This window comes from Delphinapterus leucas, chromosome 1, assembly GCF_059928025.1.
Source record: "Delphinapterus leucas isolate spDelLeu-1000000601 "Yukka" chromosome 1, BTC_Dleu_Yukka2, whole genome shotgun sequence".
NCBI lineage: Eukaryota > Metazoa > Chordata > Mammalia > Artiodactyla > Monodontidae > Delphinapterus > Delphinapterus leucas.
Window position 1 is genome coordinate 111,573,082 of NC_143129.1, and position 16,804 is coordinate 111,589,885.

The window sequence follows — 16,804 nt, forward strand, 5'->3', positions numbered from 1 at the left end:
TATAACCCTACCTGAGCAAGCTGCTCTTTACTAGCATCTAGGGAAAGGTGGAGACGAGCAAACAGGACAAGGACTCACGATTTAGGCCTTGAGGAGCTATCCCAAACGGCTGGTACCTTGCTTTCTAATTTCCTCTCCTCGGGTCTCTGCCGTCCTCCTCTTATATTCTCCCGCTAGGTTTCCTAGGTAACAGCCCCATCCTTTTGCCACAGAATGGGGCAGTTTTCTGCCCTATTCTCCACAAGAGGAAGTGGTCCCAAGTGGCTGCCTTCTCTTGTTAAGTGCAAAAATGATTGCCTTGGGCTTCAGCTGGATGCTAATGGAAGATTCCTGTGCCCAGCCTGCAGCTCGCTCTGAAGTGGGAGGAACGTGGGCTGGTTTTGTAGCGGAACACACAGTGTACCAAGGGCATTTCACTCTCAGGCAGTGAAGGCGGGACAAGTTTCTTCCTAAATTATCTAAAGACAAGTGTCTCCCCATGGTCAGAATTACTCTTCTTCCAAAGACAATGCAGGTCAGTAACAGAGGAGTAAATTATTTTTCAGTGTATTAACATGTTTTTCGCCTGACCGTATTACTAAAATTCTGGCATTGGTGTGATAGTTTTTTTTTTAACATCTTTATTGGAGTATAATTGCTTTACAACGTTGTGTTAGTTTCTGCTGTATAACAAAGTGAAACAGCTATATGTATACATATATCCCCATATCCCCTTCTTCTTGCGTCTCCCTCCCACCCTCCCTATCCCACCCTTCTAGGTGGTCACAAAGCACCGAGCTGACCTCCCTGTGCTATGCAGCGGCTTCCCACTAGCTATCTATTTTACATTTGGTAGTGTATATATAAGTCCATGTCACTCTCTCACTTCGTCCCAGCTTACCCTTCCCCCTCCCCGAATCCTCAAGTCCATTCTCTAGTCTATGTCTTTATTCCTGTCCTGCCCCTAGGTTCTTCAGAACCATTGATAAAGTAGTTTTTGTTTCCCCCCTGAATCTATTTCATTAGAAAGGTCCTTCCTTAGTGGAGAATGTTGTTTGCTTCCTAGGATAGAATTTGTTGATCCCCAAAGCTCTCCCCAGTTGCAGTGGGGGTGGGAAGGATCTCTGCTTATCCTGCCACAGCAGTAAATAGAAACTTAGAAGTTCACGTGCAGAATCAACAAGATAATTGCAAACGGAATGTTTATGGATTCAGGGCCTTGCTCTATAAAGTGTCCTTGAGAAACTGAAGGCTTCAATTTCAAAGGAAATAGTGAGGTTCTTAACCAACATGTGTCTTTTTGCCTAGGAGCTAGACTCTTAACTCCACCCCCTCCACTTCCAGCTCACTATCTGGGAGATGAAAGAAACCGATCTAAGATTTCTAGAAGAGTCTTGGAAATCCGAATGTAATTCAATTAACATCTACTGAATGTCTGCATCTGCACCTGCTCTGTGCAGTACTTGGTGGTGAAAATGCAATTTTGTATCATCCAGGGAGAAATTCCCATGGTTTCTAAAATCTTGCTTTGCGAAATCATGCTAGAACAAAGGTTGACACAAAGAGTATTATTTCTTTTGCAATGTCAACCCAACGGCAAAGGAAGAAAACATTTCCCCAAAATGATTTATCTTAAAAACCCTGAGCCCTATTGGGAATTCTCATAGGCTAGGTCATTGGGGTTCAGAGTTTATGGAAAAGAATTCCAAATTCCTTCTGTTCTTTTCTTCAGTACTGACTTCACTTAACCTTGAGAGTGACAAAGAAACTAATTCAAGGAAAGACAATTTTGAAAGGAAAAAAAGGATTTGAACAATAATTCAATCCTAACCATCCTTTCAACTGGAAATATGAACATATTAGTGGTACCAGAAAAATGTGTTAGAGGCTCAACTGGAAAAAAATGTAACTTTTTCTTAAACTCTTTCAAATGACAGAAATCATTCGTGGAAATCCAAAAGGGAGCAATCTTGAGGGTGAAACACTACTATTTTACTAGTGGGTCTTCAGAAATACCCTAAATTTCCATCCATTCCTGTTCTAAGAAATCATCTCCTTCCATTGGAAAATTCCAGGCTTGGGCAAAAGAGTCTATTTAACTTGCATCATAATGCAAAACACTGTTACACTGTTTGCCAGAGAACTTCCATCACTTACCACACTTATCAGGGTAGCTTTTTTTTTTTTAATGATAATTTCCAAATGATTCTAAATTCTCAGATGCATTTGCCCTTCTACCTTCATTCTAATGTCACCTTCTAAATGAAATTGCATCAGTACACATACAAACAGATGCTTTAGAAGTAAGAGTCATTCTTGATAATTTTCTCTTTTCCATTTACCAAAAATACAAGTTTGGTGGGGGGGGAGGGGTTGTTTTTGTTTTGTTGTTGTTGTCGTTTTTGGCTTTATATCTCAGGAAATGGTGTCACCTGCTGCTTATTGATCAAAACATACATCTAGTTGACATCCTTGATTTCTCTTTCCCATCTCTGCTATATCCAATTCATCCATTTGTCCCGTTGGCTCTGCCATTAAATCATAGTCAAAGTCTTCTCCTCTCTATCTCCATTGGTCCAAGCCACTGATGTCTTGCACAAAGAGTAAGACTCTGGTCTCCTAAAACCTCTTCTCCTTCCACTCTTGTTCCTCTAACATGTTCTCATAGTTGTCAGTTTGATCTTCAAGATCTTAAATTTGATCACGTTACTCCTTGTCCTCCTGAAATCTTCCAATGTCTTCCATCGCGCTGAAATAAGTGCCCCACATGATTTGACCTGCTTCCTTGCTCTTATCGTAAACCCTCATCCCTTGCTCACTACTCCCAGCCTCTATAAAATGGTGTGTCTAACCCAAATGTCAAATTTTTTCTCACCTCAGCACCTATGTAACCTGTTTTCCTGGAACTCTCTTCTCTAGATTCTTTTCATTATTCTTTCTATCCAACAAGTGCTCCATGGACGAGCAACATAAGTATCACTTGAGACCTTATAAAAAATGCAGAATTGGGCTTCCCTGGTGGCGCAGTGGTTGAGAGTCCGCCTGCCGATGCAGGAGACACCGGTTCGTGCCCCGGGCCGGGAAGATCCCACATGCCGCGGAGCGGCTGGGCCCGTGAGCCATGGCCGCTGAGCCTGCGCGTCCGGAGCCTGTGCTCCGCAACGGGAGAGGCCACAACAGTGAGAGGCCCGCGTACCGCTAAGAAAAAAAAAAAAAAAATGCAGAATTTCAGGTGCAATACCTCACTGGCAAAATCATAATCTGAATTTAAACAAGGTCTCCAGGTAATTCATATGCAAGTTATAGTTTGAGAAGGTCGAGCTTAGATCTCAATTCAATTGCCACCTCCTTAGAAAGGCTTAGACGACCCTCAGTCTAAATGAGCTCCCCAAATCACTCTGTATTACACCATGTATTTGATTTTTCTCGTGGCAATTAACTTTAGATGAAAATACCTTATTTCTTAACTAATTTCTTTATTGTTTTTTTCCCCACTAGAGTGTAAGCTCTATGAAGGTGGGGAGTGAAACCGTGCTGCACTTTCCTTTACCACAACCCAGTGTCAGTAGATTGGCTTTACTGCACACAGGTGAATGGACCCAAATTTGGTTCCATATCAGGACCATGTTTATATTGTCCACTTCTGTTTTACCACCTAGCTTATTTCAAATAGGTATTTGATAGATGAATGAATATTAAAATACATATTTAACCTTAGTGATCAAAGAGATGGTGGAATAGAACAAGGTTTGGATTTCTGTTTATCTGGCTTTTTCTGACCTAACTACCAGCCAGGAAAATTATGAGTCAAATCAGTTCTTTTGGCATAAATTACTTGCGATACTCTAACTGAATTTAAGGAAGGAAGGAAGGAAAGAAAGAGAGAAGGCTGGCCTTGAAAGATGACATGGTAATGAATGAAATGGCATTGCAAAGGAACGCATAGGATAGGCTTGCAGAGGTAAGGGAAAGAAGATCACATCTGGCTCCCCAACATGGTATAAATTATGCTAGTTTCTCACTTTCCAGAGCTTGTAAAAGTCTGAGGATTGAAGCTCTATATTTCTTTCTTTCTTTTTTGAATACTTTTTTTTAAATTTTTTTTTTTTTTTTTTTGTGGTACGTGGGCCTCTCACTGTTGTGGCCTCTCCCGTTGCGGAGCACAGGCTCCGGATGCGCAGGCTCAGCGGCCATGGCTCACGGGCCCAGCCACTCCACGGCATGTGGAATCCTCCCTGACCGGGGCACGAACCCGTGTCCCCTGCATCGGCAGGCGGACTCTCAACCACTGCGCCACCAGAGAAGCCTAAATTTTTATTTTATATTGGAGTATAGTTGATTTACAATGTTATGTTAGTTTCAGGTGTATAGCAAAGTGATTCAGTTATACATATATAAGTATCTATTCTTTTTCAAATTCTTTTCCCATTTAGGTTATTACAGAATATTGTGAAGCTCTATATTTCTTACTGTTCTGCCTAGAATACGTTACCAATTAGTAGTCATTAAGAAAGGAAAAGTATTTTAACAGCATCTGTGTATTGAAAAACCTCAGTCCTGGTTTCTCCTATACTCCACACTACTGCCATACTCACAACACTTCTGATACCAGACGTGTGAGGTTTGTTTGTTGGCTTTTCCCATACCAAGAATTCTGTGACACCAGCTGGGTATCCTACATTTTAACTCAATTCTGACACTATCACCTAGAGATCATATCAGATTCCACAGGTTAAGGGCTCAGTCCCATGAGACCCTACTTCAAATACCAACTGCAAGTTGTAGGTTCCCAGGTTACCCACAAGTTCTCTCTGACTTGGCTACAAGTTGGAGGTTCCCATGACCTCCTCCCCCTTGGATTCAATTATTTGCTAGAATAGCCCACAGAACTCAGGGAAATGCTTAGTATGTTTACCAGTTTATTAAAAGATATGATAAAGGATACAGATGAACAGCCAGATGAAGAGATACATAGGATGAGGTCTGGGAGGGTCCTGAGGCATTACCCTCCCTGTAGGTGGCTCCCTGTAGGTGGATGTATTAATCAACCTGGAAGCTCCCCAAACCCCATGCTACTGGGATTTTATGGAGGCTTCCTGAAGCAGATATGATCAATTAACAACTCCATTTCCACCCCCTATCTATTCACTGGAGAATTGGGGGTGGGGCTGAAAATTCCAAACTTCTAACCATGGCTTGGTCTTTTTGGTGATCAGCCCCCATCCAGGAGCCCACCCAGAGTCATTAGATCAAAAGATGCTCCTAGGGGCTTCCCTGGTGGCGCAGTGGTTGAGAGTCCGCCTGCCGATGCAGGGGACGCGGGTTCGTGCCCCGGGCCGGGAGGATCCCACATGCTGCGGAGCGGCTGGGCCCGTGAGCCATGCCGCTGAGCCTGCGCGTCCGGAGCCTGTGCTCCGCAGCGGGAGAGGCCACAACAGTGAGAGGCCCGCGTACCGCAAAAAAAACAGATGCTCCTAGTGCTCTTATCACTTAAGATTTGACAAGAGATTTAGGAGACCTGAGCCAGGGACCAGAGGCAGAGACAAATATATATCTTTTCTATTATCTCACAACATCCAATGAAGAAAAATAATCACATGGCAACTTAATGCAATGCCTGATTCTGGATTGGATCCTGGGTCAAAAGAATAAAGAACATTTTGGGGACATTTGGGGAAAGTTTGATTACAAATTGTATATTCATTATTGCTGTTTAACAAATCATTCCGAAATGTGGTGGCTTAAAAGAACAATAATCATTTAGTTTCCCACAGTTTCTTTGCTTAGGAATTTGGGAGTGGCTAGGTTGGGCAGATCTGGCTCAGGGTCTATTATGAGGTCGTACTGAGAGGTTGGCTGGGATTGCAGCCATCTGAGGGTTTAACTTGGGCTTCACGATTCACTTGCAAGGTGATTCACTCAAATGGCTGTTAAGTTAGTGCTGGCAAATTGGCTCCTCTTCATGTGGCTGCTTGGGTATCCCCACTACATGGCAGCTGACATCCCCCAGAGTAAGTAATCCAAGAGACCAAGGTGGAAATTGTAATGCCCCTAGGCTTAGAAATCACAAACCATCACCTCCATCCTGTTGTACTCGATTTGTTACAAGAACCAGCCCTGACTCGAAGTGGGAGGGAACTGCATAAAGGTGTGAATACCTTTATGAGGTGAAGATTGGGTGCCATCTTGGAGGCTGGCTGGTACAGATTTTATATTAGATGACACATTATATTAATTTAAATTTCCTGAATGTGATCCCTGTAATGTCCTTGTTCTTAAGAGAAATGTGCTAAGGTATTTAGGGTGAAATGTCAAAGTGTCAGCAATTCACTCTCAAATGGTTGAGCAAAAATAATCACAAACAAAAACAACTTAAAACACCATATATATTTTTTATATTGTTAACACACATATATTATTATTATATATTATTAAACTGTTGGTAGCTAGAAATCAGCCACAGTGGGAGCATTTACACACCACAGAACATAGCAAATACTACAATCTAGGACTCCTCCTCCCCACATTGCCCAAGAGCCAGTTGTTAAACTTTTATCAGCACATTACTGTGTGTATGTGTATATATATACACACACACATATTTACACAGCTACACAATATATATATATATATATACATATATTTATGCATATATACAGAGACAGAGACAAAGAGAGGGAGGAAGCAAATGAGGCAAACGTTAAAAATTGTGCAGCCTAGATGAAGAAGACATGGGTATTCTTATAGTATTCTTGCAACTTTTCTATAGATATGAAATTTTTCCAAATAAAAAGTTGGGGAAAAATTAAAATATAAGCAGGGAAAATATGTAGAGGTGTATCATAGATGAAAAAACACTGGTCATTAGTTGATTTAGTAAAGTTGGATGAGGTGCTTTTAGGGTTTATTATAGTATTCTTTCTACTTTGGCATATCCTTAAAATTTTTCATAACAAAAAAGCACACACAAAACAAATTAATATACAAAGGCAGTTAACCAGAAAGAAACATATTGCTGATATATTGACAAATGTTAAGGACAAAAATGTTCATTGAAATTTCTTAATTATGCTCAGGTCAAGTGCTACCTGGCATACCTTAGAGACAAGACATATTCAAAGGGCAAGTATTTGCAAGGATATCTGAACTTTCAATAACCATACTAGGGATAGGTTGCCTCTAATTTTATAAGGCCAGAACCTTAACACCTAATTCTATTTGATTTTCACTGAGAGTCAAACTGGACAAATAAACATCAGGAATTTGTACATAGTAGGCAATTGATACCTGTGCATTGAATGAATTAAGAGAAGAATGGTTCCCCGTCCTGCTCTCTTTTGGGATAGGTAACTCCGTAAACAAATACTAACACTCTCCTGGCCTAAGATAGAACAATGGAGAGCCCAGTTGGAAGGATGTGTATTACAGCTCTTGAAGCAAACTCTCCTTCCCCTGGGGTATGGAGCAAGGAGCAAGGCCTGCTTTATCACGAGACTTGTATAGTCACACCACACTTGATTTAATGCTTTGCTGTTGCCATTCTGAAATTTTTAATCATTTTCTCTTTGAACTTGGATTTTACAAGTCACACTGATGGGACAAGGGAACATGTGTGTGAGCAGAGGCGATAGGTATAATATAAGTGTCTACACTCTCTCTTGCTGTTCCATTTGCATATAACATTCTGGATGCCCCATGAGCACAGAAGTCCCAGAGATTCTGTGATGCCTGGGAGCTCAGCAAGACTCAAGGCAAGAACAAGGTAAGGGAGTTCTATCTACTGGAGGGGAGGGAGGGGCAGGGCACTCACAGCCTTGAGAGGCCCTGCTTTGTGAACCAGAACTTGATTTGAATGCAGAAAGAAAGTAATGGTGTTCTAAATCAGGGGTCCTCAACCCCTGGTCCGTGAACTGGTCTGTGGCCTGTTAGGAACCGGGCCGCACAGCAGGAGGTGAGCAGTGGGCGAGCGAAGCTTCATCTGTATTTACAGCCGCTCCCCATCGCTCGCGTTATGCTCCTGTCAGCATTATGGTGAGTTGTATAATTATTTCATTATATATTACAATGTAATAATAATAGAAATAAAGTGCACAATAAATGTAATGCGCTTGAATCATCCCGAAACCATCCCCCCTCCCTTACCCCCACCCCTGGTCCATGGAAAAATGGTCTTCCGTGAAACCAGTCCCTGGTGCCAAAAAGGTTGGGGACTACTTCTCTAAATGTAAATGTTATTTAAACACTGACTGAAGAACCCTAATAGATCCTTTCTTATTCATGTTACTTCCCTGAATTAGCCAACCACTAACACTGAAAATGACGACATAGAAGGAAAAGGCAAGATGGCGACCCACAGTTTCTTTTCCTTTCACGTGTTTGCTTACTCATCAGTAAACGAAAGGTAGAGTGCTGGGAGAGTGTGTGTAGCAACACATGAAGTAAAAACAGTTGAGTTAGTTTTGTCCAGCATTTCCACTGTTTTAGTAAGAACAAAATCTGTATACATGTTTGAGCTATGAAATACATATTGTATAATTTCACTGTTCTCCATACACATTTAAAGCTCTCATATTTGCATTTAAAATGGACATTGCACAATATAAAGATGAGTGGTAAAATTTATACTAATAATCTAAAACTTTCATTTTTCTTCACTTAGAATGATACTAAATGGCGAATTAAAAACACCATGAGAAGTTGAAAGAAAGAATGAGGCAGAAAGCATAAACCTTCCTATTTTAAAAATGACTTCTCTCACCTCTAACTTGCTTCTAGCTCCCGTCAGCAAGAGGCCTCTCCAGGGGCTTTTCTGAAAGGGGACAAGTCTTCCTTACCACCCCCAGAAGCATCACAACACATTTTGAATGTACAGGGCTGTGTACTTGCTCCATCTGGTATCATTTCCCTGTGATGTTAAGATTTGCTTATTAACCAAACCTTCTCTGAGTGGAATAGCCACCCAGTGCTTGAGAGGAGATTGTTTTCTGCTCCCTACAGGCTCAAACCAAGGCTTATCCAGACCAGAACAGCCTGGCAACCACGGGTTGGACATGCGGCTTTAAAGTTTAACTTCACACAAACAGTGCATGCAGTCCAGGGCAAGGTCCAAAAAGATAGGTTCTGACACCCTTCCCTTTTAGTGTCTTGATGGCTTGGGATCATCGAGACCTTTAAGTTTTGGTTTCTGTGGGAGAAGTTTCAGAGGGATAGTGCAGCTCCTCTTGGCCCCATGGCCTGTAGCCAGTTGAGTAACCAAAATTATCTACTCTACGGAGCTCTCCAAGCATGAAGCCCCGGGGAGGGAAATACAAGAGGTGGAAGGTACATTTCACATGGAAGGTGCCATGATGGCTGGTGGAGAGCCCTGGGACATGATGTCAGAAGCTCTCTTCTTTTAACTGTGTGACCCTGGGCAAGGCTCTCCTCCGGTCTAGGCCTCAGGTCCCTCATCTTTAAAGTGGGAGAAATGACACTTACCCTGCCTGCTTCATGAGATTGTTGTGAACAGCAAAATGGGATGATTTTACAGGAAAAGGCTTCTTAACAGTAAAAACATGACCAGAGTTATAAAAGTATTAAAGGTGAAGGGTTCCGGAAAACAGCTTCAAATTAATGTTTTCGGTTGCTTAGCAAATACTTATTAAGCACCCACCATTCTGGGTTCCATTCTAGGCGATGGAGATACATCAGTGAGCAAACACTTTCCGTGTAGAATTTGTAGTTTTTTATCCAAGGATAATAACTATCCAAGTTGCAATTTTAAATAGGATCATGTGGCAGATTCTTACAATTATGACCCCTGACGAATCATGCTGTTCCAGGTCCACATCCCCTTGCGATGGACTCTGCTGTTCCCGACTTTCTCATAGGGACCCCAAGCCCTGAGGAGCCTTGAAGCTTCCACTCTTGGCTTTTTTTTTTTTTTTTGCTTTTTTGTTTTTTTTGCTGTACGCGGGCCTCTCACTGCTGTGGCCTCTCCCATTGCAGAGCACAGGCTCCGGACGCGCAGGCTCAGCGGCCATGGCTCACGGGCCCAGCCGCTCCGCGGCATGTGGGATCTTCCCGGACCGGGGCACGAACCCGCGTCCCCTGCATCGGCAGGCGGACTCTCAACCACTGCGCCACCAGGGAAGCCCCACTCTTGGCTTTTTGAAACGTTCATGCTATTGTGTGAGGAAGCCTGGACTAGACTGTAAACGACTAAGACACCCCACGAAGAGAGAGGCCCTGCCTCCGCAGCACGGAGGCCCGGCCGTGGGGGTGAGGCAATGTACGTGCTCTGGTCCCAGTCGAGCTGCCAGATGACTGCAGCTCAGGATAAGCCTAGTGAACCCAGCTGGCCCACAGAGTCGAGAGAAATAATAAATCAGTGTGTTTAAGAGGCGGCCAGAGAACACCTCTCCGAGAAGGTGATATGTAAATTAGAAGAGAAGAAGGAAGAAGCTGTTAGGGCCTGAACGTTTGTGTCCTCCCCAAATTCATATGTTGAAGCCCTAGCCCCCATGTGGCTGTATTAGAAGATGGGGCCTCTAAGGAAGTAACTGAGGTTAAATGAGGTCGTGAGGTTGCACTGAGGAAAGGCCATGTGAGGACATAGCAAGAAGATGGTCGTCTGCAAGCCAGGAAGAGAGTTCTCACCAGAAGCCCAATTGGCTAGAACCTTGATGTGCACATCTATCCTCCAGAACCGTGAGAAAATAAATGTCTGTTGTTTAAAGCGACCCAGTCTGTGGTATTTTGTTATGGCAGTCTGAGCTAAGATAGAAGCCATGCAGCTATCTGGGGGAGAGCACGGCTACAGGAGGAACAGCTGGTGCAAAGTCCCTGACGTGCAGGTCCGCTGGAGTGTTGATGCTGGAACACAGGAAATAGGGGCAGAATTGGAGGACACAAGATCAGAGAGGGAAGGCATGCAAATCAGTGGACCGTTTAGAAGTTTTGCCTTTTACTCTAGGTTAAATGGAAAGTCTGTGCAGTTTTCAGGGGTGGAGTGATATGCTTCCAAAGGACATGCATTTCTGTAATATTTGACTTTTATGTAATGATGAACAGGCTTCACTTTTGTAATCAGAAAAAAAGACATCAAAAGACTTAGAAGACTAAGCGGAAGACTAGAAGACTAACATAAGAATAAGCAACAAGTACAGGCTGTGTCCTTTAATGCCAACATACAGGTACAGAGGAAAGGGGGGAGGGAGAGAGAGGAATAAACGGGTAGGGGCAGAGATTGCAACTGATTAAAAGTGCACGTCTTGCTCTGCCACTGCCCTTGGATCCTCTGAGGACCTGTCATGTTCTGTAACTGTCCTCCCACTGTTAATTGTACCCCTGTGGCATGGTGCCTGGCAAGAGATGGAGGCAAGGACAGAGGATGGGGCAAGAAGAGAAAACAAAGCCTGGAGTGAATTTTTCTTGAGAGGAATCAAGGACATCAGATTATCCCAGCACTTAGCATATTGCCCAGCTTATATGGGGTAGAAGCTAGATTGTTTCTTGAAGAAATGAATGAACAGGCTTGAGCAGTCACCCTAAATTATTCTGTACCCCACTCTTCCCATTCTCCCCCTCCCTTCTTTGTTGGTACAACTGAATTCTAAAGGGGATCTTTAAAACAAAGAGTGGGTGTAGTGGAGGGTTGATCTTTGACACACTAAAACAGTATTTAAGTCCTATACACCTCATGACTGTTTCTAGTTTTAAAAATGTAATAAATTGAGCTGAACCTTCACGTGAGGTTGAGATCTCATGGGTTCTCAGATAACCCTTTACATCAAATCGTTTATATCTACGTGTGGATTGGGACTGGCAGCGTTAAAAGTGCAGTGGAATTACCGAATATAAAACAGATAGCTAGTGGGAAGCAGCCACACAGCACAGGGAGATCAGCTCGGTGCTTTGTGACCACCTAGAGGGGTGGGATAGGGAGGGTGGGAGGGAGATGCAAGAAGAAGGGGATATGGGGATATATGTATGCATATAGCTGATTCACTTTGTTATACAGCAGAAACTAACACAACAATGTAAAGCAATTATACTCCAATAAAGATGTTAAAAAATAAAATCTAAAAAATAAAGGTGCAGTGGAAAGGTTGTATGAGTTCTGTTATCTTCCAAAAGCTCTATTAACTTTTTTTCTTCTTTGGTTGGCAAAGCAATAGATGAATAACCAAAGATGCTCAGTGCAAGCCTGGATGGCGAGTCCTTTTTAAATGAGTGTTCTGTTTAAAGTGTAAGTGTGCTTTGCTATAACCAGCAGATGCATTTCCTAAACATTGTGTATAACCCTCTTTTTTCTGAGTTCCAGAGGAGCTAACCCTGATGAACAGAAGGAAAGATTCTTTGTGTTTTTCGAGTGATCACCCCCTTAGCCATCAGGTACTAAAAATCGGGTATACACGTATATATTGAAATGAGTTCTTTAAAGGAAGCAATGACCAACTATTTGTGATCAGAGAGATGACTTTCACCCTCTTGAATATATCAGGAAAGGCTGAATACTTTCAGCCCCAGTCTTAGGTACAAGTTTTAAGTTAACCAAAAAGAAATACAAAATACTGATCAGCTCAGTGAAGGGTAGCAGAATATGCCGTCCCCAAATATGCCACTTTGGCCTAAGGATTATTTTGAGTTAAAGGAAGTTGAGAAGAAGCACGTACAAGAAAAGCTCTCTGCCCATCTCTATTTGCCTAAAAGCAAGACATACACCTGCAAAGGTTTCCTGTCTCTCCTCTCTACCAGCAAAGACAGAAGTTAATCACTGGAGACAACTCTAGACCCTTACCAGCTCAGAGATGGCACCAGAAGATCTACACAACAAACTTGGCTAAAACTAGCCCTTATTTACCATTAGTTTCCCCATAGATTTGCCTTCCCACAATTTGCCACCCTTAGAAGCTCAAAGTCTTTTTCCTTTGTCTTGTCACCTCTCTAAAAATTTACTGTTCTTTTGTTAAAATGCTATATAAGCCCAGGTTCTAACCAGTCCTTTGAGTTACTCATCTCTGGGTGTATGCATGATGCACTTATTAATAAACTTCTGTTTGATTTTTCTCTTGTTAATATCTTTTCTCAGTCTGATTCACAGGGCCCGGCCAATGAACCTAAGATAAGTAGAGGGAAAATAACTTTTTTTCCTTCCCTGTACCAGCAACCAATTCCATATTCCCTGTACAACTAAAATCGTCAACATGCCTTATGAGGACCCAATAAATTAGCCCAAGACAGAGTTCCTTGTGGCTGTTTTTTTGAAATCTGTCTTCAGGCGTTTGGCCAGATGGGTCATTGGGTATGACCCAAGTTTAGAGAACTACTTAGGAACATTCATAACCGACAAAAGAGGGTTCTTAATAATACAAAGTCTGGTTCCTCTGATTTGCTAAGCAAAACAAACAGATTAATAAATGTATGAAAAGCTGCTTGTGAGACGGTAAGCCCCCAGTGACTTGTCTTTGTTGGCTTTTGAAGGGAGGGAAAGGCACGATTAGTTCCTACTTGGGCAGTATCCATTTCCTGAGCTCTAGAATAATATTACATTAGAAAAGTTTTATTTTCCAGATTTTTTTTTGCTTGTGGACAGATATTCCAAATATTTTAGAAACATTATCAATGAAAACCACTAAACCATGTTAAGCACTCAACATGCTAGATGTTGTCCTAAGTGCTTCATGTGTGTTAACTCATTGATCCCACACAAAAAACTATGCTATGAGGCAAATACTATCATTAACCCCATCTCACAGATAAGGAAGCAAAAGCACACCCATGTTAAGTAACTTGCCTGTGAGACAGTTCCAGTAGATTGAACCCTGGCCACCAGGCTGCAGCTTCTCCGCTCTGGTTGACAAAAAGAAGGTACTTGAACTGTTGGCACGAGGCTCTGTTTATACACAGGAAATTAAGCCTGAGGCCAAGAAAATTAATTTAAATTCACACAATTATGAAATTTTAGCAGCTAAGAACGCAGTATGAGTATGGTTAACTTACTCCGTAAGCTTCCCCAAAGCAACCGCAACAGCTCTGATTCACTGCAGTTGAGCACGCGTGTTATTTACTATGTCTTTAGCTCTGGCTGGCGGAAGAACTGAGGCTATACTTAGAATGTGTCATTGGGCTAATTTTATTCTGTAAATAATAGAACAACTTTTTACAATATTTTAAAACATCTCCACCTTTTCCCAGGCCCACAGACTTACTGCTCCAGCCGCAGACTTTCTTGGTCACTACTGACTCGAAATTTAGTCCTGGTGCATGACGAGATTCTTTTGCTTGTGTTGGTTGTCTGAGTTGTGTTAGCTCGTAAAAGCTCTACTCACTTTTTACACGGGGTCAAAGATATAAAACACACATAAGTGTTTTTCAAATGGCAGGTCATGTTTTGGTGAAAATTTCCTCTGCCAAGCTGAGCTCACTTTAGGTAAGATATCAGGACAAATTTAAATGGATAAGGAAGGAAGGAAGGAAGGAAGGAAGGCAAAAAAAAAAAAAAAAAATCAAAACACAAATTTGGTGGCGTGTGTGTGTGGATTCAGGGGTACCAGCAGTGGGGCGGGGGGGTGTTATTAGTTTCCTTAACTATCTTCACTTTTTCTTTCTTCTAATCAGTTTCTTCCACGTAAAACTGGGTTCTTTCTCTCCACGGACCACAAAAATCTGATTCTTGTCCTAGCCCAGATGGTGGAGTACAGTGACCATCAACAGAAGAAGAGATCCAGTAAAAATAAAGGTCAGGATGATGCAGGCCCCAGGTGCCACCTGGGTAGGTAACAGCTTGAGAGTCTGTGTCTGAAATGCCAGGCTGGAAAGTCACATCTGCCCAGAGGATCCGGCAACTGTTACCGTGTTTTTGTGTGCCCACCTCTCTGAACCTGCTGAATGTCACTCTCTACCACATTTACTATGCATCACATAGCTGAGACAGAGCTTTCTCATTTCTGAGTAAATGACCATGAGTAAAGACGGTCACGCCTTGAAAATAGTGATGGAAAATAATTCCATTACCTTGGGCGGACTGCCCTTTCACAACTGTCAGGCAACCGAACAGAGGAAACAAGTCGTAACGCTAAGGGCAGACGCTGAGACACATCAAAAACTTTTCCCTAATACTAAAGAGTGGAGGAGAATCCTAGCTTGGGGGAGATTTATGTAATTGAATGTCAACACAGATTTCAAAACCTCTTTTGGAATTGCTGACAGATCTCCAGACATCTGCTGTGTAGTTTGGTGGAAGAACAGAGCTCTGGTTTTAGGCCTGCCTGAGTTTTGTGACTAGTTTCTGCTACTTATGAGGTGGAACCAGAGACAGGTTAGCCTGACTCCGTTTCTTGATCTCTTAAATGGGGATAATGCCTTTCTCTCAGCAGTCTTGTGAGGATTAAATGAGATCATATATGCACATTGTCTGACTTAACAGTGTTCCTGTCACCTGCTAGCTAGGTGATCTTGGGAAGACTGCCTAACTTCACAGCTTCTTCATCTCTAAAATGGGGATAATTCATACCTCCCAGGTCTGCTGTGACAAGTAAGTCAGAGTAAGTCGTGTTCATCTAGCATTGAATCCAATCCACTTCCTAATGTCTTCTTCCACCTTCAGAAATGGAAACTTGAAACACATAATCTCCTAAAGAACAGCAGTTACTTAGAATTGGTATGAGGAAGGTGTAGGCCTGATCATGCCTCCGCTACTTCTTAGGCAGAGATGAAAATGCTGTCTACAACTTTTCCTGCCAACCGTGATGATAAAGTAATAGCAAACTGTATTTAGGCACCGTTCATCTCTAGGGAGCTCTAGGCACGGTGATGACATAATCTTCACAGCATCCTGAGGAAGAGATGAGTGATTTCATCACCATCTTCAAGAAGACAGAGGGTTATCATCTGGCTGGTGACCAGTTGTTTCCACCACAACCAAAGCCAGATAAAGAGTCAGCAGGCCCAAGTTGCAGGAAAGATCTGAGTTAAACCCTTCGAGATATGTCTTAAGGAGATTTCTATTCAGGCAGTATTTCATTTCAAAGTGCTGAATTATGTGGCTACTATTTATAGTTTTCCAGTGGCAAAGTGAAAAATATCTTTCTTTACAGTATCTACACAGTTTGGCTTAACACCTGGGTGATTCCTTTGGGCAGGTCTTCCCCTGAAACTACTCTAGCCAATTTTCAGGGTGGGCTACTTGGCAGTTCCCCAGGGACATTCGGAAAGGGCTCTGAGCAGGTTATCCCATGGTTGAGTGAGCTTCAAGCAGCTAACCCAGACCCAGCCTGAAGGTTAAGAAATGCAACGGGTTTGATTAGCTACCTGAGCTTGTGAAGGGTGTCCATGGGCTGAGCACGAGTGCCTGTGTCATTAGAGTAGCTGTAGGACCTTCAAAACCTCAGACCCCTCGGAGAATGATATATAATTAATTATAATCATAAGCAGTAGACTGTCACCCTTCTTTCCTGTGGTTGCTATGGTGAACAAATGGTATGGTTGCCAGCAAGAGCGACTGGGGGGCATGGAAGTTGGTATAAACCAGAAGCACCAGCAAAACCTCAACTCCTCCCCAACTAGGGTCCAGCAAGAGGCTGATAGGAGAGGCAGAATCCAACGGTGGTAGAAACATTGGTCACCGGCGCTATCCTCTTCCCAGCCCCTGATGATGGCCAGCTGACTTGTTCTCGATAGGTGTGTTATTTCGGATAACGCTTCTCAAATTTTTACACGCCTGTAAATCACCTGGATATCATCTTGTTAACGTACAGATTTTGACTCAGTAGGTCTTTAGGTCTGCATGCGTCAGAGCCCTCTATCCACAGAGGCTTAGACAAGACAGATGTTTTTCCTTCTT